Genomic DNA, 23,745 nt, shown 5'->3' with positions numbered 1-23,745 from the left:
TATTTGTACACTGGTAGATCCAAATGTCTGCTCAAAATACCTAGTATGGTATTTCAGGTACTGCAAAATGAGGTGTCTTTCCTGAGAAGGAGGAGTCACCCACGCAGAGGGTGACTCTGTTGGCTCAGTAGCTCAAGTTAAATGGGCATCCTTTTCTTCAGCCCAGAAAGAACATGAACCTACTAAGGAAATGCTTCCAAGGAGGTCTTCAGAAACTTCAAAAAATGTGAAAGACTCTTTATGCCATGAAGCAGGCCATCACAATGAATCTTCAGTTGATCCAGATCTAGGATTCTTTTGTAATTCACACATTACTCAGAAAATTAAAGAGAAAAAGCAACTTTGTGCTCCTTACAAATATGTTCCAACTAAAAAACATACAAACAGATTGCAAAACACATTTAAGTTCAGAAGTTGCAGACTTCCAGAGAGACACACAGATAGAGACTTTTAAAATGAAAGTACTTTTGGTGGGTAATTATCTTAATTGGCTCCTTTATTTAAGATCAACTTGTGTTGCTTTTTTATGATTTTTCTTTCTATTTAGTCTCCTAGTATAGAGTCAGAAAATGACTTTTTAGAACAAAGTGATTTTATATATTAATATAATTTTCTGGATTTACATTTCCAGATCAATGTATGCGCTATGTCTTTTTTTGTGTTGTTTTTTTTTTTTGTGTGTGTGTGTGTTGTTTTTTTTTTGGTCTATCTTCTCAATTGCCTCAGATAGCTTATTGTTACAGATCTTCAGAGAGGTAAAAGATTTGAGAGTTAGAACAGGAAGAAGCAAGATGCATATGAAAGCTTAAGTTCCTCATTTTTACTGGAGCTTAAAAGCATGAACTTTGACGAATGAAATCTATTAATGTCTTCTTTTTGTTGAGACACCAAACCACCAACATAAGAAGTCATTAAATCTATATTTATCACAAGAGTGTAACTCATTTCCTCATCAATTTGAGCATTCTTGCCAATTCACTATATGTTTAGAAGAACATAAAAACTATTGAAAAAATGCTTTGTCTGTTTGCCTTTAATTTAGTTTTGATTTTCTCACTTGAGTTCACCAAAATTTTAACTTTCTAGCAAAACTAATTTCAGACTCTAATCACAGTCATTCTCTAATATAGCAGTGAACCTGTTACCATAAACTTCTTTAGACATGAACACACTTCAGTGTGATCAAAAGATTGAGAAGTGTGTTTTGTTGTTGTTTTGTTTTATTGAGAAGACTTTTTCATATTCATTTAAATTGAAATCCTTTAGGAATTATAGAGGCAGGCACTACATAAGTAGTTGCGTGTTTTTTTGTTGTTTGTTTTTTTTTTTTTATATATTTGTAACAAGATTACAGTAGAGACTCTTTTTAATTTTAGCTAATCATATTTTAAAATGATTGTTGCAATTCTTATTTTTAATTCATTTGTTCTCAAAGAGGAGCTTATAAATCACAGAGGTCAGTAGAACCTCCTAGCTAATTTTCTAGTAGCATCTTTGTATACTGCTCTAACTTTTCTCACTCATCACAACATCTGTAATCTTCACTTGATTTTAAATAAATGCAAATTAGTTTTACAGAACTCAGTTTTGATAAAATTTTCTACAGTTGTGTATTAATAACAAAAACACCTGATGAAGAGAGTATTTTTGTTCTCATGAAATTTCTGAAAAAAAGCAGCACATTTTATAGATCTTTTTTAGAAAGCTGTAAGAAAAAAACATTATGTAAATGAAATGTTAAATCTTTTTAATCTTTCAGCAGATAACTATAAACAATACCTTTTTGTAGAATTTAATTTTTATCATTATATCTATTAAAGCCCATTATTCATGACTTAATAGTATTTTTCTTGCCACATGTATTCTTTAAACTTCTCTGGGGATATGTGGTTCATTCCAAGTATGACCACAGATTTTATGTTATGTTGAGTCTTAGTTTTGTCTATATATCTTCCCCTATCAGATAAATTTTCCTTCCACTTGTTTAATTATTTGAAAACTTAAAGTATGTCTTCTTTCATTCTGTTTACCAAATTTTACAACTTAGACCAGAAAAGTGTAATGGAAATCAAACCTTACATTTACAGTTAATATCAATGCTATTTTCCAGACCAAGAATAGATTATTTGCCCACTATTATGAAAGCCCTGATCCAATGAAACATGCATATGTACACAGAGAAGACAGCAAATAAGCACAGGTGTGCACTTTAAGTTGAAAAGCAAAAGTTCTTTGTGAAATGTCTCATTGCAGCTGAGAAGTTTGTGTCAGGACTATAGATAAACAGACAAAGACCTTCCAGAAAATTTGTAGTGCTAGCAATTCAGGTGATAACTTCCAGAGCTAGTTTTCATTCAACAGTCTTTGGTTCATTCTGGTTTTCTTAATTATTAATTGTATGGTAATGGTATCAGCTTCCCTATATATCAGTCTGAAAATGGATATCATTTTAATTGTAGTAATGTTGTTACAAGACTCACTTAATTATAGCCAGAATCTGACAATGAATCGAGTGACCCCAATGAGTTTATTGAGTACTTCAGTGACCTCTTGTATTAAAAGGTGCTATTAACATCAGGAAAAGTGTCTCAATTGATTCCTTAGTGTTTAGGAGATCATTTGAAATCCCCAGGTGCTAGATAAATGCAAAGTTATGTCTATTATGTATAACCCATACAGACTACAAGAAATAATTATCATGCATAGGGGTTCACTAGCATGCACCCTGTCTCCCATTGACTTCATTAAGTCCCTTTGTGGCAGCAAGAGGCTGTAATTTGCAGATTCTTCTGAAGAACTGTGTCTTTACAAGGTAATCTCAGCATACATCATGTTTTCACCAATGAGTTTGATGGAACATAAAACAAAATTGTGGTGACAAGAAAATCCATCAATGGCACACCCAGTAGATTCCAATTACGTTAATTAGAGTAGACTTTCTAATGAGTGGAATGTCAAACACTGGATCCATGCCCAATGCTAATCATTCATTCATTTTGCTGCTGGTTCTAATTCACATTATGCCAAGGAGGTTTCATGCATTCTGACACCAAACTATGAGCAAAGTGCTTCTGCTTTTAGAAATAGAAACAGAAGTACAAACACAAGTTTGACATACTAATTAAATGTGCCAGGGTGCAAGATATATTGCTAAATGTCAGTATTTCCCTATAAATGTAGGCATCAGCCAAAGCACAGAAAGAGTGTAAAGAAGTATTCAGAATAATTCTGTGGCATAAACAAGACAGTGACAGTAACTATCCTGTTATTCTTAAAAGTCTACTGAAGTCACATCCATATAATAAGGAAAAATCTTGGAGGTAACCTTATTATATTTAAAGGGTGCTGAATTAGCACAGGGTACTGAGTATACAGAAGGCATGGAATAACTGTATGAATACTAAGAACCTGATATCCAGCTAAATGCTTTGTATTTGATCTAAGAAAGAGAGTTCTAGAAAGATCCACTTCAGAAACATAGAGTGCTTGCATTCACCTGCACCAGTAGTTTTAAGACACAGAAAGTCAGCTACTGATAATTGCTGATAATTAAGCATGTTTGAATTTATTTTCATATTAGTTTCAACCACTGATGATAATGGATGTGCACTAGGGCACCCAGCTGTGCACTGGAGAGGCATCGACACGCATCCATCTTGTCTGATGGTTCAGCTACAAGGACAGGAGCCTTTTCCAGTGTAGGAGGTGGGTAGATGGCAATAAAGTCCCAATTAATTGTGGGGTCTATCCAGACTTGTATTGTTTGAGATGAGTTTCTGTATTTGCCACCTACTTATTGTACAGCAACTCACTAATCACTTTTTCAAGCTCAGATACAGAAAATATGCTTTCAAAACAATGCTGAGGATACAGGAAAGCTTAGGTAACTGTTGCAGGAAGCATGGCCAAAAGCACGACAGACACCAGTAGAGTCAGATCATGCTCCATTTTGCTCCATTTCATTGCCCGAAAAGCCTAACTTTTATAGTGAACTCAACAGGGGCGGACAGTGTTTCACACAAGATTATTGGTCAAAAGCACTCAGACAAACAACCACAAGAAAACAACCCCACCTGCAAGAAAACAACCCCCTTGTGATTAGCAGTCACGCAGACCTTGTCCTTGAAGCCAGCTACTGGTAACAATATTTTTCTGAATTCCTCAATTGGGCGACATGAGAACACTGTCATGGGAACTTCTCATAGTTGTCCTGGTAGCTTGATTTGCTCAGCTACAGCAGGCCATGGGATTTTTGCAGTTTCAAAAAATCCCTCAACAGGTAACGAGTATCTTCAGCTGTGCAAAGGGTCTCTGATGCTTCTGTCACCTTGAATGAGCAGTTGGGTATTGATTTGTTTCTGGTATGCAGTTGTAGCTTCCCCAGTTCAAAGAGGCCAACCAGTTAACACTGAATTAGAGATACAGTTTTAGCTGAAGTTGCTCCCCTGATTAATTGTACTTATAGTGCCCAAATACCTCAGCTTCCACCCTCTAATGTGCTGATGTTAATGGTACTAAACAATATGGAAAATGAGTCAAAGTAAGGTGATATCCCAAGACATTATCACCGTAGTAGTGTATAAATATTTACCAGACACAAGACCTAACAGGATAAATTCCTGGAATCAGCTGTAATTAATTTTATTTTAAAATAAATAAATAAATAAAAGCCAAAAGGTATTATAAAAGGTATTTAAGATATTTAAGATCCCTAGAGGTTCCAAGAAATAAACTTCAAGCTGTAATGACTTTTCAGATTTGAGCCTACTAAGTAAATCATTATACAGTGACTGAGAATAACTGCATTCTTTCTCAATTTATGTATAGATTAATATATTTGTATAAAATAAAAACTACCCAAGCTACAAAACATTTCTTTTTAAGATTTGTCTAATTTTATCTGTTTATTTAATTTGGGCAATATATCATATATACACAAAATACCCTTAACCTCTGACTTCATAATCAAAAGGACAGATGCATAAAAGAGTTCTTACACTAGAAAATTTACAAGGAAATTATTTTAATGATATTATATTATTTATTTTTTTTAACTGAAAAACAGAGCTTGACATGGTTTTAAACAGAAAACAGTGAGTAAAGATAATTTCTAAAAAATAATTTTTCATTTTCCTGTTTACAGCCACGATAATTCATTTATTATTTTTTTTGCTTGCTTTCTGCTTTTCAGACTTTCCTCTTAAACATATTTTTTAATCCAGAAAAAGGAAAGAGAAATATTAAAAGGGAAATTTTCATGTCCAATAAGAATATAAAGTTAAAAAAATATGCATCTAAATTAACAGTGACAGGAATGGAATATCATAAATGAATTGAGTAGTTATATATCTGAAATATAAAGGCAAAAAAATAGGAAGACCAATATTCTGTGAATTTCAACCTTTTGTTTAGATATATACCTTTGGGGAAAGTATCCAGATTTTCAGGTATTTATTTGGGAGCTGTTGTAATTTATTCATTGCCATCTCAAAGATTATTATGGATAACGTCAAGCTCTGTCCTGTAACTCACAGGTCTGAAGCAAATGATCCTACTCAGTCATTGCAATGCTGCAAATAAATAATCAGGAATCAGGTTAACATGCATCCAACTCATCTGAACTCATAAAAGCCAGTTCTGAATATAATTCTTCTGCTAAAGGTCGAATTCTGAGTGACACAGGACAGAGCATTAAGTCCATAAAGCCATTGAAGAAGATCACTGATTTCTTCATGTATACCAAGCAGCAGTGTGTTTCAGGTATTAGAAGTCTATGCAATCCTTTTTATTTCATGGTACTTACTAGGAAGCTTACCGTACATCTAGATATTTCCACCATATACAGAAAAATAAAAAAAATAAAATAAATATGGTTTATCTTAGTTATGACTCCATTTTGCAAGTGATTCTCTGAACAACTTCTAACAGTTTTGTTAGAAGTTGTAGAAGTTTGACAAATTGTCCTTCTGTTGGGGCAAAATAAAATTGTTTATTTTATAACAAGAATCATTTTTTGGTGTTTTTTAAAGTTACTTCTTTCTCGTTGTGTTATCTTGTTGTAAAATCCCTTCCTTTTCTGTTTTCCTTTTTATTTTTCTGTTGCACTTGATAGGAGGTGAAACTCCTTTTGGCAGATCTGTCTTCTTTAAGAGCTTTTCACAATTTTACAGAATTCCACAATTTTTCTAACCTCAAACTGGTATGGAGGTAAAATTTGCTTGCAAAAATATTAATTATTTCAAATTAAGCAGGTTTTCCATTCTCTTTTACAGGATTGTCTAATTCTTTGTAGAATCCATTGATAAGTGAAGTTGGAAATTAAACTTGCAATTTTAATAAAATTGTCCAGAAGCACTTGTACTAATACAAATCAGTGTATTTTTATATGATCAGTGGAGAGATGTCAAAATATATCACATAAGGATCTTACTAGAAATCCAAAAAATATTAATTAAGAAAATCATCATTATATCAACCATTAAAAGTTTTTACTAATTTTAACAGTAAAGTTGATTTGAAAGGTCTGACTAAAATATCTCACTGATTTTCTTATTGTCAATACATTCAAGTCCTTCTAACTTTACTTTTATTATTTTTATATATTTTATTTCATGATATTTATAAAATTGTTTTAATAATTATGAAGAATTATAATTCAAATCAAATTTCTTTCACATGTATTTTACAAAGGTTTACAGATAAATATGTCACAAAAAATCGTTTCAAGTATTTTGGTAAAGGATTAAATCAGTCATTGTTTAGATGCTCCACCTCCTGCATTAATTTATCCTTACTGACTTCAATGCATCATGTATGGTTCTACATTTAGATTTTAATCTACCTTTGTGGAAGGAAAAGTTCATCTTTTCATTGTGATGTCTTCTCTGCGTAGCATCTACTACGCTAGTTAACATTTCAAGGACTGGGTTGGCAGTCTTCCCAGATAAACTCAGAAGTTACTACACTCTGCTAAAACGTCACGCTTCTTCAGAAACTCTTTATAATAGACTCATATCAAATATGTTGAATGCTTTATAATACATACAAAGATCAATGGGTCACATTAAAGAAAAGTAGATTTAGTAAAAGTCTGTAGTCTACACTGTATCATAAATTATTAAAATTAATGAACCCGATCCCTTCTGCAGATTACTCCATGGCTGACACCAGTGTAATTTCATTGATATTAATGATTCACTTTCAGTTTCACAGTGATGTAAAACTGGAATAATAGCATGATGATTCAGGTCTAATACGGTTAAATTAGCTGCACCATTTACATTAACAGATGGCAGGCAAATATGTCTTGCTTCATTCATTCAACCCAAGTGATTAAGGAGTTTTTTTTTCTGTCCACTATTATATGGCATATTAATCTATATGTTTCATATGCACCTATATAACAGCTTTTGGAGCCTGATCTTCAAAAATGTAATTTTAGTATGGTGAGAAGTATTAGATTGAAGACTAGGCCGGAGGTTGGGCCAGGAATTGAATGAAATTTGGAACCTGAGCTATAATGCCAGCATCTCTCAGGGGTGTTTTCTTATCCCGGTGCATGACCATGGACTCAATATAGTTAATGAACTGACCAGTCTTTCACTGGACTATTGCAATCTGTGGGACAGACTCAAGGCTCTGCAGTTGGATGGCAGTAACCCATCTGACTGCTCAATGGACATTCTCTTGTAGGCTAGAAGAAATAAGCAGATCTAGATTTATCTCCACTTCCTGATTTGAAATTCAAAGTGAAAGACCAATACGGTCAGACTGCGCTGATTGTTTAAACTATTACATAAGTTAAGTATAATTAATTCATTGTAATATTAGGATAACAGGATGTTTACTTACACACAGACAAGCCATGTATTTAGCTATGAAAATTTAAATAAGAAAGAAATATGATTCGCATGGCTCTGTAGCTTGTCCACACCATGAATGTTCAGTATGGCTAAAAGTGCCTTTTACAAGCAAAAAGCCCTGTGACTGAACATGCCTGTTAATGTGGGTGATTTTGACATATAGCTTTGCTTTTTACACTCTAATTCTTTGAAGTTGCAGTATTTTAACTGAAGATAAAAGCTTTAAATCAATAAAAGAATACTGTTAGCTTATTCTTATCTTTTCATTAATATATAATTAAAGTGGAATGGAATAAAGCCACTATACTGTAAATGCTAAAAAAGCTATACATTTCTGATTAATATCATTTTAATAACATATCACTTTGAAATTCAGTTAGTAAAAAATATGTTTCCCAGTACATAAAGACTGAAAAAAAAAATTTTTTTGAAACCTGGTAAATACAGGTGAGTGAATACTTACAGTTTATAGCTGATCATTGGAACTGGTAGCCACAGATAACCAAGATGCAAAACATTTTAGAACTATCAATACAGAGGACTTCTTTCATAGAACAGGAGCTGCCTGCAGAAAATATTTCCTTTTTTTGTCCTTCCAGTTGTATAAATACACTCTGGTCATCCAAATCTGAGGATTACAAAGGAATGTGGTTTGTTGAGTGAAGAAACTAATTTATGTTCTGTGAGCTGAGTACCTCTTGGGTACCTAAGTACTTGAAAGACTACCAAACAGTAACAGACTTTCAATGAAAACAATTGCAAAGCTTATATTTGATCAATTTAGGTTTTGTTTGTAATAAGGGAGAGTTGCAGTTAGATTTCAAAATTTCATGAAGATATGAAAAGTGATTAAAACATTCAGACTAACTGAATAAAAATAGTTTCACATTAAAAAATAAATAAAATCCTGGAGTTCTGAAAGTGATGAATTAAAGCTTTTTCCTTTCTCCCACGCTATTTGGCTAACTTTTCTAGTTATTTATGTTACTGTTAAGTTTTCATTATTGTACATAATTGAATATTCATATTCATCTTTATAATACAGCTTATATCTGTTGGATGCATAGTGCAGTAACATTTTCATCTCAATATCGGCATTAAATAGATATGCTGTCATGCAGAATTCTAATTAAATTCTGTTGCCAGTTTAGCAAGTGGAGCCATGCAACACTGTAGTTTCTACAGTTTTCCCATGTTCTTCCTTGTCTTTATGTTATTAGATTTGGTCCAAACAAAAGCAAATTGACTCCTATGCACTTCTGTTGTCTTTGAATCACAGCAGGACTAGACTTACTCTAAGTATCGGCAGATGCAGCAAACAAAAGGCTTTGGGTTTGAACTGCTGGTACAACAACTGACACTGGAGCAAATAATGGATGATGTGGTGATAGATGCCATGGTATTAAACTGGTACTTGATTGCATGTGGTTGAAATATGAAAGAGGATTTTTATGTGGGAAAATCATTATCCAGACGAGAGTGGTTTATTATGTCCAGACTTCAATAGTTCATGATGCAGCAGATACATTGCTGGCACAGTACCACGCAAATTTATTTCTTTGCTAATAAAGAGCCTTTGTGGGTTTGTTTTTTTTGTTTTGTTTTGTTTTGTTTTGTTTTTGATTTTGTTTTTCATTCATGTGTTTTTTGTTGGTTTGTTTTGGTTTAGTCTGTTTAAAATACTATTACCAATATGCAAAAGGAATGATGACTGAGTTTGAGACTTCCTTTTCCTGATAAATTGTATTAATGTTTCTCATTTATAAGTTACAGTGTCTTTATATATGTAAACAGAAAAACTTCATCTGACATACAATAAATTATAATTACAATTAAAATAATTTCACTGAAAAAAAATGAAATATAAAATTTTCCAAAGAAAAACACACATTTCCTGCTGCTCCAGCTATGAACTTATTTCTTCTTGAAAAAAAAAAAAAGAAAAAAAGACTTCATAACACTCCTTAGAAGTCAATACTTGGACTCTGTCACAGCAAGGAAGGAAGCAGATTCCAAAGATAAGGAAATACCAGGAGACTGCAGGAAAAGGGTTCCCCCTGCAATAGCTTGTCATCACCTTTTCATTAAAGAAATGCCATTAAGATATATTATTTTTATATTTAGCTCCATCATGATACAGATGTCTTCAAGAACAACTTCTACATGTTTCTCCTTTTCTGGTAAGCTATTTCTTTAAATGTGGGATACCATGAAATATCTTCAGTTAGGTAACTGGTTTATCTGATTGATCTGTGATGTCACGTAACCTGTAGTATGTGTTGTACCTCAAAAAATAGTGATAATAATTTATAAAAATCCTTTTTCTTTAAGGGTGTAGCAGCTGGCATTGAAAGCAAAACATCTGTACTCCACCCAGGAGTCAGTGACTATGCTACTTTCTGAATTAGTGTTAGCACATTACTTGTTCCTGTACATGCATATTTTATAGACTAAATAGATAAATGTATAAAATACTTCACAAATATGAATTTGTCTTTCCCCAAACCCTTATTTTTGTAGCTTTTGTTTGGAATTTATTCCAAATGGCCAATGATTTGAACAAATGATTTTGTGCAGTTTCTTTCAATGTAGTGCCATTTCATTGGGAGTTGACCTACTGCTGGAGACCGTTTGTTATGTTTAAATATATAAATCTAACAAAAATGAATATAAGACATTTTCAATGTTATTGACTCATTTTTCACCAACGGAAGGCAGAGACTAAAAGGTCTATGGTGATATCTTGGTCCACAGCTCATGGAAGGTTTGAATCTTGTTTAATATTAAGTTTGCTCTATGAACTTTTTCTTGGCACGGTTTTGCTTTTAACCTTTGCCTTCTTGACAGATTCTCCAGGATGTAACTTCCTTTCATGCACCACAGTATAAGCTCACAAACCACCTTTGGTTACCTCCGTGCAAAGTACAAACTAGTGTCACAAGTTTGCTCTGTCTTGTATGTTATGAACATTCTTTAAGGGATTACATTGAACAGCCTGTATATATATATCTAAAGTAACTCTGAGAGCACATGATAGGTAGTTTTTGCTCTTATTATAAACCAAAATAAATCAAAATTCTGCCATAATTGAGAGCTGTGCATCTTTAGGCAGTTCCTTTCAGTAACAACATTTTAATTAGTGTTACGTATACTCCGACCTTTCTGAATGGAACATCTTATTAGAATAAGAATGAATAATGTGACTTCCTTCCCGAAAACAAAAACCTTGTAAGCTCACAGTACTGTGCCTTTCTGTCTTTCAGATTCAAATGCTGATTAAAGTCAAATTCCAGTCAGAGATAAGGTTCCAGCCTTGGTAGTAACAGCTTTTTGGGGAATAGAAAAAAAAAAAAAATCATGTAGTTCCCTGATACTCGAGCCAAAACAACTGTGTGTTGTGGAAAAGCTGGGTAGGGCCAGTTAGGCTGAGACTCAAAGACACTTTCTTTGAGCATTCTCTTCATAACAGAGAACAACAGGCTGGTATAAGTCTATCATTATTTACTTGTGCATGATGAGTGAGAGTTACTTGAGTATGAAAGGGGATACTTCATCCTCTTCTAAGATGAAGATAGAAATATACTCAACTGCAGAAGAATTATGAAGATATTCAAGTATTTTGAAATCTGTTGAATAGGAAACACTAAGCTGCACTTGTGTGATGATTAGCTTCATTGAGTTCTATCAGCAAATGCAGTACTTAATTTCAATCAATGCTGAGGTTAGGCAAAGGAAGTGTACTGTATTGATGGATTTCATAAGGGATATACAGAGCCATCTGGAAAGGGGTCACTCCTATGGACCTGCTGAAAGAGCTGGCACTGTGGATTTCAAAGAAAGTAGCCACAGACTTCATCAGATTACTATACCTGAATCACTAGACAGCTGCATACTCTCAATCTTACCTTACTTACAGACTGCAGCATGCAATTACTTGCAAACAACTATTGATTCTGTTAAAAATAAATAGGAATCTATTACAGGGGAGACTCTGCCATTTCTAATGTTCAGAAATATTTTATTGCCTTCCTGTTGAAATAGTGATATCTTGCTCCAGGAAAATTATAAGCCTAGGGAAAAAAATATATCCTATATTTTTTGGGAAAAAGGTCAGGCGACTGCACACATTGGATTCAAGATCAAAATTATGGGTTAATATCTGCAAATGGGAATCCCAGACAGCTGAGAGTCTAGCAGAAATAACAGTTCAGTTTAAACATTTAACTGCTTTAAAGTTATATACATGCAGCTGGTCAGTTTCAAGTTGTTGGGAGCTATGAAACAGCTTATAAGGTGAAAAGACAGGGAAAGGAGATACCTATGCTAAAGCTATTATCATTATTAACTATTCATATTGTGATAGTTTCCTTTAGATTGTTTATTCATACCGTGCTGAGTAGTTCATAGTGTTGTTTCTGTAATTTCCATATACTTGGAATAATCATTAATAAATTGTATGACTTTGTTTTGCAAATTTTGTCTTACACTAGGCACTTAGTGCACTACATTTAACACTTTCTAAATATATGTGATTTTTCGTCTGGTGCAAAGTCAGGTAAGATCACTATATAGGTGAGAAACCTATAAGTAACCATTAGAGAGTCATCCACAAAAAAATCTTTTTATTATTGGTAGTTCTTTTTCCTACCAACAATAGTGAAATACTGCCTGAGCACACTGTCAGGTAATGTAGTGCTTTCTTCCTGGAATCTGTCTTTATAAGTCATGTCCAAAGTCAGGCTCTAGACCACTCTGTTTTGGAGATGCGTTGAGCCTCCCTTTTAACAGTAACAGTGCCAGTGATTGTAAGAGCTGAGTCTGTTAAACCAGTTACTGCAGTCAAATGTTATAGATCGTGTTCTGTAGCGGGATGGAAGGAATCTCTCATGTATCTCTGGGAAAGATGAATATAGGCTTTCTGCACTATCAAGTATTGCTTCTAGGCCAAGCAGGAAGTGAAGTTGCAATTCCAAGCTATAAGGCATGGGTACATGTGTTACTCATCTAGAAAGGTTATTTTTTGTTCAAAATAACTTTTCTCCAGTTTGTGATTATGAAAAGAGATTAAGAAATCACTTGAAGCATATATGCTAGATTGAAAAGTCTTAAATTAATAACATGATAAACATTTGAAGTATAACCTGAGGGGCAGTGTTCAAGTATTCATAAGGTCCAATAAACTGAACAAAGGTAAGCCAAAAAGACAGTATACATTTAAAAAGAGAAACTTAAAAAAAAAAAAAAAAAAAAAAAAAAAGTGGCTAAATTCAAGTTTAAGTACATGAAAGCAGATATTGTAGTCAATAATTGGGTTATTGTTTTATGAATCTAGTTAACACTGCATATTGTGTTAAGATGCAGTGACAGTGACTGGGTATAGAGGTATTTATATGCTTCCATTGAGAAAATCACTACTTTCCTAAAAAGTAAGCCCATGAACAACTTTACACTTCTGCTTAACATTAATCCCATTCATATAGGCTGCATACATACATGATTTTTTTGTATAATTTCAAGTATGGTATTTTTGAAGGTAATGGGTTTATTAGAGTGACAAGAACTGCAATGAAAAGGAGATTGAAATCAGAAACAGATTAAAACAGATATTTCTACACCCACAAACAAAGTGCCAGCAACTCTGGCTAATCAAAAGAGTCATCTTTGAATCTAAAAGACTAAATGTAGGTGTTATCACTTATTTAATTGTATTGTGTAATAGCACAATGCAGTCTTGGATTCTTTTTGAAAATGAAGAATAGAATTTGGCACAATTATGCATCTTCTAAATAAAATAGGTAAAATGCAGTATATGAAAATTATACAGTTTATTCTTAAAAATGTGAAATTTTCATCCGTCATTTTGTTCTAAATTAGAATTTTGTGTTTCAAAAAAAGTTGATGACTGAAAGGGGATTTGACAATATCAGATACAAAGAAAACTTTCTATGGCACATGACTGCAAAAAGAATTGTAACCTCTGCATGAGTGAGTTGAGTTCCTTTGTCACTGCATAATGCTATGAAATTTGCTGCCACAGTTCTGGTGGGACTAAAAATATAGCACATTTAAGACACAGCTAAAACACCAAAACCTGGATCCAAGTGACTATAAGAAGAGACATTTGTATTCTTTAACCACAAACATGTCTTTCAGTCCCAAACTGCTTGCCAGCATTTCAGGGAGCCCACAACAACCAGCAGACAGCACAGAAGGAGAACCTGCAGGCTGTGTGTAATGAGGGAGCCTCATAAATCAAAAGAGCATGTTAATTATACATAATACAACAACATTCTTTAGGAAAAAAATAAAAAAATAATAAAAATAATTAAAAAAATAAAAGTAGATGATGTGAAAAGGTGCTACTACATTATGATTTTAGTCCCAAAACAGAAGCCCGTGACAGCAGGCTGAACTCTATGTTAATCTGCTTCTTCAAAGCCTCTATTTTTAGGTAAATTAAATTCCTTGTCCAGCAGGGTTTCTATAGGACAATGCTTTGAAAGTTCCCAACAAACCCACATCCTCTTAACTTCCAAATTTCCAACTTCTTTTTTTTTCAGTTTTTAGTCCTGCAGCATTGTAGATTTAATTCATGTTAATGAATGATTGGATTACGCTACTGTTACCAGAGTATCTGGTAAGTCTGCATTGCTCCTCTGTTCTGTGACAATACCTTCAGTGATTAGCTGGACACATTTAAACATTGTTTGCACTGATGTATAAACTTCTATGCGGCTTTTGAGAAACAAGATAGTGGCAAAAACTTTGAGTATGTGGCAGACAGAGTACGGTGAGAGTACAGAGTGCAAAGTACAATGCATTGGCGGTAGATTAGCCATCAGTGCTCCACAGTGGAGAGAGAAAAGATTAAATGATCTTCATTTCTAGTTATGCTGGAGACTGTTTAGAAGCAGTAATAATCTTCAGGTCTGTCTTTTCAGTTTAACTTATTAATTACTAGGCACATGTTTAATCTATTTGCATGTTTAGATTCTGTATTATATTGATTTGTGGCAATTTCTTCAGCCCTGTTACATCTACTCTGTACTCACACTACAAACTTAAGTTTTGTTCCATGAATGTTTGTCAGATTACCATAAATCTAATTTTTTGCTGGGAGGGTAAAAAGATAAATTTTAATAGAAGATATAGTTCAAGTAAATACAATTCTCATTGTTTTTTCTTTCTGTTATACTCTGTTTCTCGGATAGCATTAATTTCAAAAGTGGATCCCACTTACTGTATTTTCACAGTGTTTTGTGCTGCACATTTAAATAGAAACCAGCAAGAGTTGTTATCCAGTCCAACAGCCAGTGATCAATGACAGGTATAGATCCTGTTTGCCTGAGACAGGGAAGAAAGTGAACCTGGATCTCCTACTTCCTTGGTTTTGTAGCAAACACCAATATATGAAACTCAAAAAAAAAAAATCCCCTTCTGCCTGTATGACAAGTGCTTCTCAATGTTCCTTTTATTTGAGCCTATCTATGCATGTCTCTAAAATGTAAAGGTATTTTCCCCTGTAATTCCATCCTTCAGTGACATCCAAATTTGTTGAGTTTTGCAATAGTGTCATTTGGACTGTGATTTCATCTGTTTTGTGTAATCCAAGATGCAGAGATTGAATGCTTCAGACACACACAAACCCATTCCTGTGGTTGGCCATGGCAGCACTGGGAATTCACAGAAGGGGTCACATGAATGGAAAAAAAAATAAAAATTGCCAAAGTCAATTTTTCCAAAGGTCCCAAGTAACTTAGAAGTCTGAGTTTCATTTTCAGGCACTAAGGAGCCTTTGATTCATGCTTAAATTAATATATATATTACATATATACACAAAAAGATTTGGGCATTGCAATGTAACATACTCTTCCTCTTCAAGTCCGATATCCTTGACATTTGGAACTCATCTACAAATGAAGTGTGAGGACAGAACCCCTCTTTTACACATTATTTACTTATGACAAATAAAACAGTTCAGCATGAGATGTTTAGAAACACTCAGTTGAGGCAGCCCTAGGCTCAACAACAAGGATTTTGTGATTTGGAAGATGCACTACCCCCATCTCCCGCAGTGGTGTGTTAATTACACTGGCAGTCAAATCAAAGACGTCACAAGCTTAGACACGCAAGACACACACAAAGCCTATCAGTCCCCCAGATCTGACAGGTTAGTGTTTTGCAGCACTTCTTCATATATTTTGAACATTCACTTGATACATCTTGTAGTTAAATACCTTGTTTTCTAAATGTCTTCAACAAAATGCATCTTAAATATATTTTGTAAACTAGGAAATATGTTGTCTTGCAGTCATTTTGTACTTAGAGGCTTCTAGTTTCTTATCTCTCTGTTTATGTAAAATATAACACCCCTCTGGAAGTCTATGGAAAAATATCACATTACAGCAGCAAAGAAAATGGCTGATGCTGTGGATCGTGCCCTCCAAAATTTTGCATATCTTAAAGCACTCTAATTTTTTCTTCAGAGAATTCACAGCTCCATCTTCAGTAAATGAAAAAGGAACTGCTTACCAATACTGCTGACAATATTTGTTTGAGAAACCTAATTTAATAATGTAAATGAAATGGAAGTAGCTCTTAGCAAATATATCCGTTAAAGGCTTTAGAATGAGAGCCAGCCTATAGAAACAATATTTCTCTGTAGAATGACAGTTTAAAAATGACTGCAATGATTTGTAGGATAGGCTATTAAATTATATTGTTTGTATACAATGGTTGCTCTGAAGAGCCTCACAGCATTTATTTGTAAGTAATTACCCTCAGTCTGGTATTTGCCACCATCAGCTTGGCTTACCATTACCTTTACTGGTAAGTAATACAGTCAGTGAAGTCTCAGGTAAAAGGCAAATGTTGAAAGGCTTCATTTTGTACAATCATGCAAAATAGCTGAGTGTAGAAACAGATAATGCTGATGAGGTGTTCTAAGACTCCACTGGCCTTATATCCCATTTCTTAATAATTTTCCAGTGATACAAATAACAAATGACATGAAGCTGAAAAAGGGCAAGTTCAGGCTGGATATTAGTAAAGGGTTCTTCACTGAAAGGGTTGTTGGGTTCTGGAACAGGCTCCCCAGGGAAGTGTTCACGGCACAAAGCCTGACAGAGTTCAAGAAGTGTTTGGACAATGCTCTCAGACATAGGCTCTTCTGTGGAGCCAGGAGTTGGACTCGATGATCCTTCTTGGTCCTTTCCAACTCAGGATATTCCATGATTTTTTGATTCTATACTTGTTCTGTACCTCCTCATCAATACCTACTCCATTGGCATGATGTTAAATAGTAAGAGTACTTGGCTCCCAGGTTCACTAACAACTTCTATAGCAGTATGCTTCAAGAAAATAGGCTGTTTCTTGCTCTCAGTACAGAAGAGTTTTCCAAATGACCTGTAAACAGTGAGTCCACCTATCTTCAGCAATAGAAACCTGAGATTCTGCAGTTTGCTTTCTGGCACATATTATTATTCCGTGCACAGATTCACAAAGCAATGGTACAGGCTTTTTCTAGAAGGACATTATAATGTGAGTCAGCTACAGCCATGAATTTTATTAACATTTTTTTGTTAGAAACCACATTAAATGGCAACACTAATGCACAGATGAGCTCTGCAATGTTCCTATTCCAAGGCTGAGCAGATGGCTGTTTCGATGTGTGCTTGCTTTCATGTTCCCCATTTCATGCAATGTCCCTTATCTTAGGCAACCCACTTACATTTATGCTGCCAGAGAGCCTTTAAACTTACTGGAAGTTTATGGAGTAAAGAGATGGTATGGTGGAAAAGCCAGAGGGAAAACTCAGATAAGATTCTGGTTGTGCTTTCTCCTCTGCTTGATTAGCTCAGGAAGCTTCTTAGATTTCCAGTTTCTTTTGTGGAGATGGAGGAACTAATGTGGTAGCTAAAACCCAGCTGAACCCTATTTCAAAACCTGAATAAACCAAAGGTCTAAAATGTTCCAGTATTTTCCTTTCTCCCAAAAGTTTTTGTCACATTTTTCCTTTTGTCTTTTAACTCTGTACAAAGAACCATATTTACATCAAACTATAAAATATTTTTTAGAAGGAATAAACAATTCAAACAATAGAGAACAATAAATACTACAGGTGCACAGGTCCTTTGGAAAGTAAGTCACTGATGTTACAAGAGAGGTATTCAAACTGAACCACTGAACGTTCAGAGGCCACTGTTCTGTTCCCATTGCAGCTGGTATTTTCCTTCTCATTTGCATTTAAATGAAGGCTGATCCAGATATTCACTCTTCTTCCCTTGACAGGCTTCTATTGCAGGTGGTGCAAAATGCTCAGGGTTTTTGTTTGTTTGTTTTGTTTTGTTGTTTTGTTGTGCTTTTTCTTTCAGATCAGCCTCCAACCAGCACTCTGACTTGTTCCTCAATGATTCTTAGAAATTCGGAGCTTTCCCATCTTCCACGTGCCCCAGCCCACTTGCTGCTATCAGATGATTTTACAGCAGGAAGCCTATGGATGAGGAGCTGTGACTGCCGTATTGCCCCAGCACCTGACTGACTGTTGTGGCACAAACCAGTCTAGTGCAACTTGCGTATGCTGCCAGCTTGTTACTGCAGACAGAGGCTATGCAAGCACTATAGAATGACAGTGTTATGCAGCTCCCCAGAACCTGGCTTTAGTGGAAATGTGGAAATCTGCACAGGCTGCAGATTACTGGCAGTGTCTGGTTGAACTGCCACCTGTTAGAATTTGAGAGTACAACCTCAGCCACAAGGAAATGAAATGCAAAAACCAGCACTCAAGCATATGACTTATAAAGTATGCTTAAATGGTAAACAGCAATGCTTTGCTTTCCACCTGTGATCACTGTGCACTACAAATATTGGTGTTTATCTCCTTACTATCCCAGTTGAAGAAGCAGCACCAGAGTGCAATAATTATGAGATTCAACAGCCAGTAAAGAGCTAGTGAAGGCATCAGTTACCAATTCTGGATCCTATTCTGTTTCACTTTAACTCCCAAGATACACTAGGAAGACATACATCTTCCACTCAGAGATCAGCACTGAATGGATGTCCACAGTTGTCACCAGTTTTCTTATGCCATGAGACTTTATATGTGAGAAGATTTTTTTCTGGATATTCACAAACAAATGCGGAGAAAATCAGCAGTAAACAGTGCCCAACTCCCCTTTGTCTGAAACACCTCCCTGGCTTGAACACCAGCAGCTGCAGACTGGCATTTGACCTTTATTTTTCTTTAAGCAACAAAGTCCCGATTTCACTTTATTCCTTCTGACACTCATGATCCTCTTAGTCACACACACGAACTCCCCTTTGATCACTTCTTGCTATTTCATACACATAAAAAGGAAAAGATTCACAACACTTTGTTGAAGACTGGAGAAATTAAATGACTTGCTTGAGTTATGGGAAGAAATGAAAAGCTGAATGAGCAGTCTTGTTCCTGTGCCATAATGATAGAATCATAGAATCACAGAATCATAGAATGGCTTGGGTTGGAAGAGACCCTAAAGGTCATCTAATTCCAATCCCCTGCCATGGGCAGGGACACCTCCCACTAGATGAGGCTACCCAAAGCCACATCCAGACTGGCCTTGAACGTTTCCAGTATCCCACTTTTTATAAGCCCTGTTTAAGCACTGAAAGGCTGCAGTAAAGTCTCCCCACAGCCTTCTCTTCTCTAGGCTGACATACCCAGCTCTCTGTCTTTATTCAAAAGGAAAGGCGAAGTTCTCCATCTCTCTGATCTGATAGAGTTTTTCATCCACCAGAACCTACCAAGTCCTTCTCCATAGGGATGCTCCTAATGAGTTCTTCTCCCAGTCTGTCCTCATGTCTGGGATTGCCCCAACCCAGGTGCAGCACTTTGCACTTGGCCTTGTTGAACCTCATTACATTCCCTTTGGGCCCACTTCTCAAGCTTGCCCAGGTCTCTTTGGATGGCTTCCCTCCCTTCTGTTGTGTCAACTGTACCACTCAGCTTGGTGTCATCTGCAAACTTCCTGAGGGTGCACTCAATCACTGTATGTCATTGGTAAAGATAATAAAGATATTTAACAGCACTGATCCCAGGACAGATTTCTGAGAGCACCACTCATCACCAGCCTCCACCTGGACATTGAACCATTAACCACAACTCTCTGGATGCAGCCATCCAGCCAATTCCTTATCTACTAAATAGTCCATAATAGTCCATTTCATTTTCTGTCCCTATTCTGTATATATAAAATATGTCATCAGTATGCATCAATACTTTTTTTTATTTTATTTTTGAACCACTAATTTACTGTTTTAGCATGATGAGTTTGTAAATGATCTTTTTCTAACAACATCATGGATGTGAACATTAGTTGCACAGTAAGAACAGACTGAAAAGGCTAACGGCATTGTCAGGGAATCAAAATGAACAACCATCGCGATCCATATTCCTTGCTATATAAGGGGGAAGAGTCTTTTACATGAGTTAAACTCCTCAAGGTCTTGTTCAGACATGAAACCCAATCAGCCTAAAGTAGCAGAGGAAGTAATACCATGTATTTCACAAACTCCCTACAGCTGGTTGAGCACCCTTCGTATCACACATAGCCAAGCTTTCACAGACTAATTTAGCCTCTTTTTCATTTGAATATTTTTAAATCCAACTAGAAAAATTGTATCATCTATGCACAGCAGGATGTCCCATTATATGTGAAATAAGCTTTACTGGTATTACAGAAATGACAAGTTCATTCTTGACTCTATGTACAAAGCATAATTCAGTTCCGTAAAGCTTATTGCATTCAGAAAACCCAATAGCATATGTGAGCCGTATGTTATTCTGCCCTTTCACAACATTTACAAACTGATACATATCTCTTCAAGAGGATAAATGTTTTCCTAAGTCAAAAAATGTCAGCTTTAGCTTGGACTGCATTAGCTGTGTTGAGTTCTTCAAATACACACCAGGTTAATGAAGACTAAACCACGGTGGGCTATGCTTTTTGATAAATATTGAAGTGCTCTTTGATCCTGATAACCCACAAATATTCAGCATGAGTGAGTTTTCATGGTCAGCATGCAATGATTTTGATATTTGACTTAATCTGCAGCCCAGTGTGGTTTATTTTCCTTATCTGGATGGTATGCTTAGAACAAGAAAAGACAGAGAAATTAAAAACAACACAGTAGTAGTGCTCAAAAGACTTCTTTTTTTCCTGTTTTAAAAAAAAAAAAATCTGAGTCAACTTGACCCATGACTTAAAGACACCTCTACACAAAAGATTTTACAAACAAAAATGCACTGTGATGCTCCTGCTTGTGGTGGACAATATCCACTTTTGCACTGGAGAATACAGTTTAGCTGTCCATTCATTCAGTAGCTTTCTATCAGGCCAGGAATTAATAATAATATTTTGTACTTGTATCAATGCTTATATAGCACCTTTTTATCCCAGGCTCTCAAAGCACTTTACAAACATTAATTAATTAAGTCTCACAACAGCCCTGTGAGGCAAGGAGCTATTAGGTGAAATAATTCTGTTCGGTTTCTTGCCTTTGCCATAGGGAAAAGAACTGGCATAAAGAGCTTAATTTGTGCCAGAAAGATATAGCCTAGAAATAATGCTGGCAGCACTGTATGTCTCATCACTGCAGGAAGCAAGTACTCAAAATCCTTATGCATTAGCAGAACAAGAAGCAGTACCACAATCCATGAGCTGACGGAGAGGCGGGAGCCAGTAGCCTTTGCTAGCTGAGCATGATGTCTTTGTGGGCATACAGGTTATTATTTTAATCAGAAGAAATAAAAAGTGAGAGCTCGCCTGCTAAGTTTTCTAATGCTCTTGTGGATCCTTAGTAACAATGCATGACTCCTCAAACAGCAGTTAAGGCCAACTGGTACATAATTGAAAAGAATGAGAGTTGCCACATCTCTAGGCATGAAGAATTACCAACACGAGCTGAAGTTGTTTTCTGGATCTGATAAAATTAGCAGTAACAAGGTTATTATGCAGACAAGCCAAACATGAAAGAACACAAAGATAAAGGATGACGGATAAACATGTGACAAAGTGTTGTTTAAAAATGAACACAAAGGTTTCAGGCAATGAGTTCATATGCTGAAGCACAAAACCTCAGAAATAATCCAGTAAATCTTGATGTCTCATTTAGGGGCACACTTGGTAGTTCATTTTGTTTATTTATTTATTTTTATTTTTTGCCATTCTAAAGGGACAAACAGGAGAAATAGAGCTTACAAAGAAAAAAAAAATACAGACTTACAGCTTGGGAAAAATAAATAAATAAAAACTAGACTTATAGCCTGTAAAAAAATAATGCCATCTGAATTCAATGTTTAGCCAAGCACTGTTTATCAGGGTTTCATTCTGTGCACTAAGAACATAAATGGTTTCTTTTTTCCTGGGGCCAGATTTGGATCACTAACTTGAGTTGGGCCTGAGGGAGAAACACAGCATGTATGATGAGCTGATTAATTACCAGAAATCAAATGCCTTGCAGTCAGGAGCAACGTGCTTGAAAGAAAGCACTAGTACTATAAAAGTGGTGCATATCTACATGCATGCATGGCCAGGCAAGAACACCATGGGGATTAGGTTTCACTGTAGCCTGAAACAAAGGATTTAGGAATGATTGTTTATCCTTGACAGTGTGACCTGTGCCAGTCTTTATTAACAAGGGCTTTCAGCATATGACATTTAAAGTAACAGAACCCTCTTAAATAAACCTCAGGATTTTACCTTCTTAAAACATCACTAGGATTTCAGCTGCTTTTCAGAAACCATGGCAGTGATTCATAATTAAAGGTTAGGATATGTCTTATTTCAAGCCTTGTGTGCATAAATATAATCCTTTTGAGTCTGTCTCTTACGAAGAGCTCATTTAAAGTGGAGTGCAAATCTACCAGAAAGCCATAAATGAAGGTAGAATCATATTGAATAATATGAACATTATATTGGCAAGCTTGGAAAGTTGTTGAAAAATAACAGGATAATAGGAGATGGGTCAGATCAGTTTAGCAAATTTTCCCTGTCTCTGAAAGTCATGTACATATATATATATATATATATATATAGTGTGTATATATATATATATATATACACACACATATGTAGAAGCCTAGTAGAATTTTATTGTTTTCTATACGAGATTATTTTAGAATTACTTTCTCAATCATGAAACTCAGAGAAATCACAAACTCACCTGAGTCTTCCAATGTATCGTTTCATGCAGTCCTCCGATACAGAGCATCATCTCGTCTGGATGAAAGTTAATGGATGATTTAATATAAGACATTGTTAGACTGCTTTAAAGTGTTCTGTTTACAGCTATCTGTTCTGGTACTTATTTGTTCCTTCCACTGTTTGCTTGCTAAACAATAAATAGTACATTGTCATCTCACTTAGAGTATTTCTGCAGTTTGAACATTTTTTCTTGTACCTATGAACTACCCTTTGAACCACTAAATGTTTCAAAATAATATTGGTGCTGTAAGTGAGGCTGTGGCAAGGATCTGACAGGCTGACTGGGAAACCGCAGAAGACCAAGCCAGATGATGGTTTCCTAGTTACAGACAGCAGTTATATAACCTTGAGAGAAATCTTTGCCTAAACAGTGACTGGCATGATATGTCATTATGTTCACTATGTTCACTTGGATTCATTCAAAACTAAACTAACTTTTTATTATTTTCTGTTTCTCCTATCCCATTTTTTTTTTTGTGCTAGAAGAAATATTGCTTAAGAAAGGGTATTTTGTCCATACCTTCACATTTGCCTCTGCTATATTATCAAAGGATAAAAAGCTATTTTAAACAGTTGTCAGAGCTCCCCAACTCTCCAACTCTCTTTTCAACTTTTTATGCAATAAACATTTATAGGTG

The 23,745-nt window shown here is 35.2% G+C and overlaps 1 long non-coding RNA gene across 1 annotated transcript in view; it reads right to left on the bottom strand.

Moving 5' to 3' along the window:
- The window catches only part of LOC311440298, a 169,868-nt gene extending 146,506 nt beyond the window's left edge, over nt 1–23,362 (bottom strand). The window contains exon 1 of the long non-coding RNA XR_014695319.1: nt 23,067–23,362. This is a non-coding gene — a long non-coding RNA (uncharacterized lncRNA). The remainder of the gene's footprint in view (nt 1–23,066) is intronic.
- Between the last annotated feature and the right edge of the window lie 383 nt (nt 23,363–23,745).

This window comes from Aythya ferina, assembly GCF_964211825.1.
Source record: "Aythya ferina genome assembly, chromosome: 8".
Lineage (NCBI taxonomy): Eukaryota > Metazoa > Chordata > Aves > Anseriformes > Anatidae > Aythya > Aythya ferina.
This window is presented reverse-complemented; position numbering and strand designations above follow the sequence as displayed.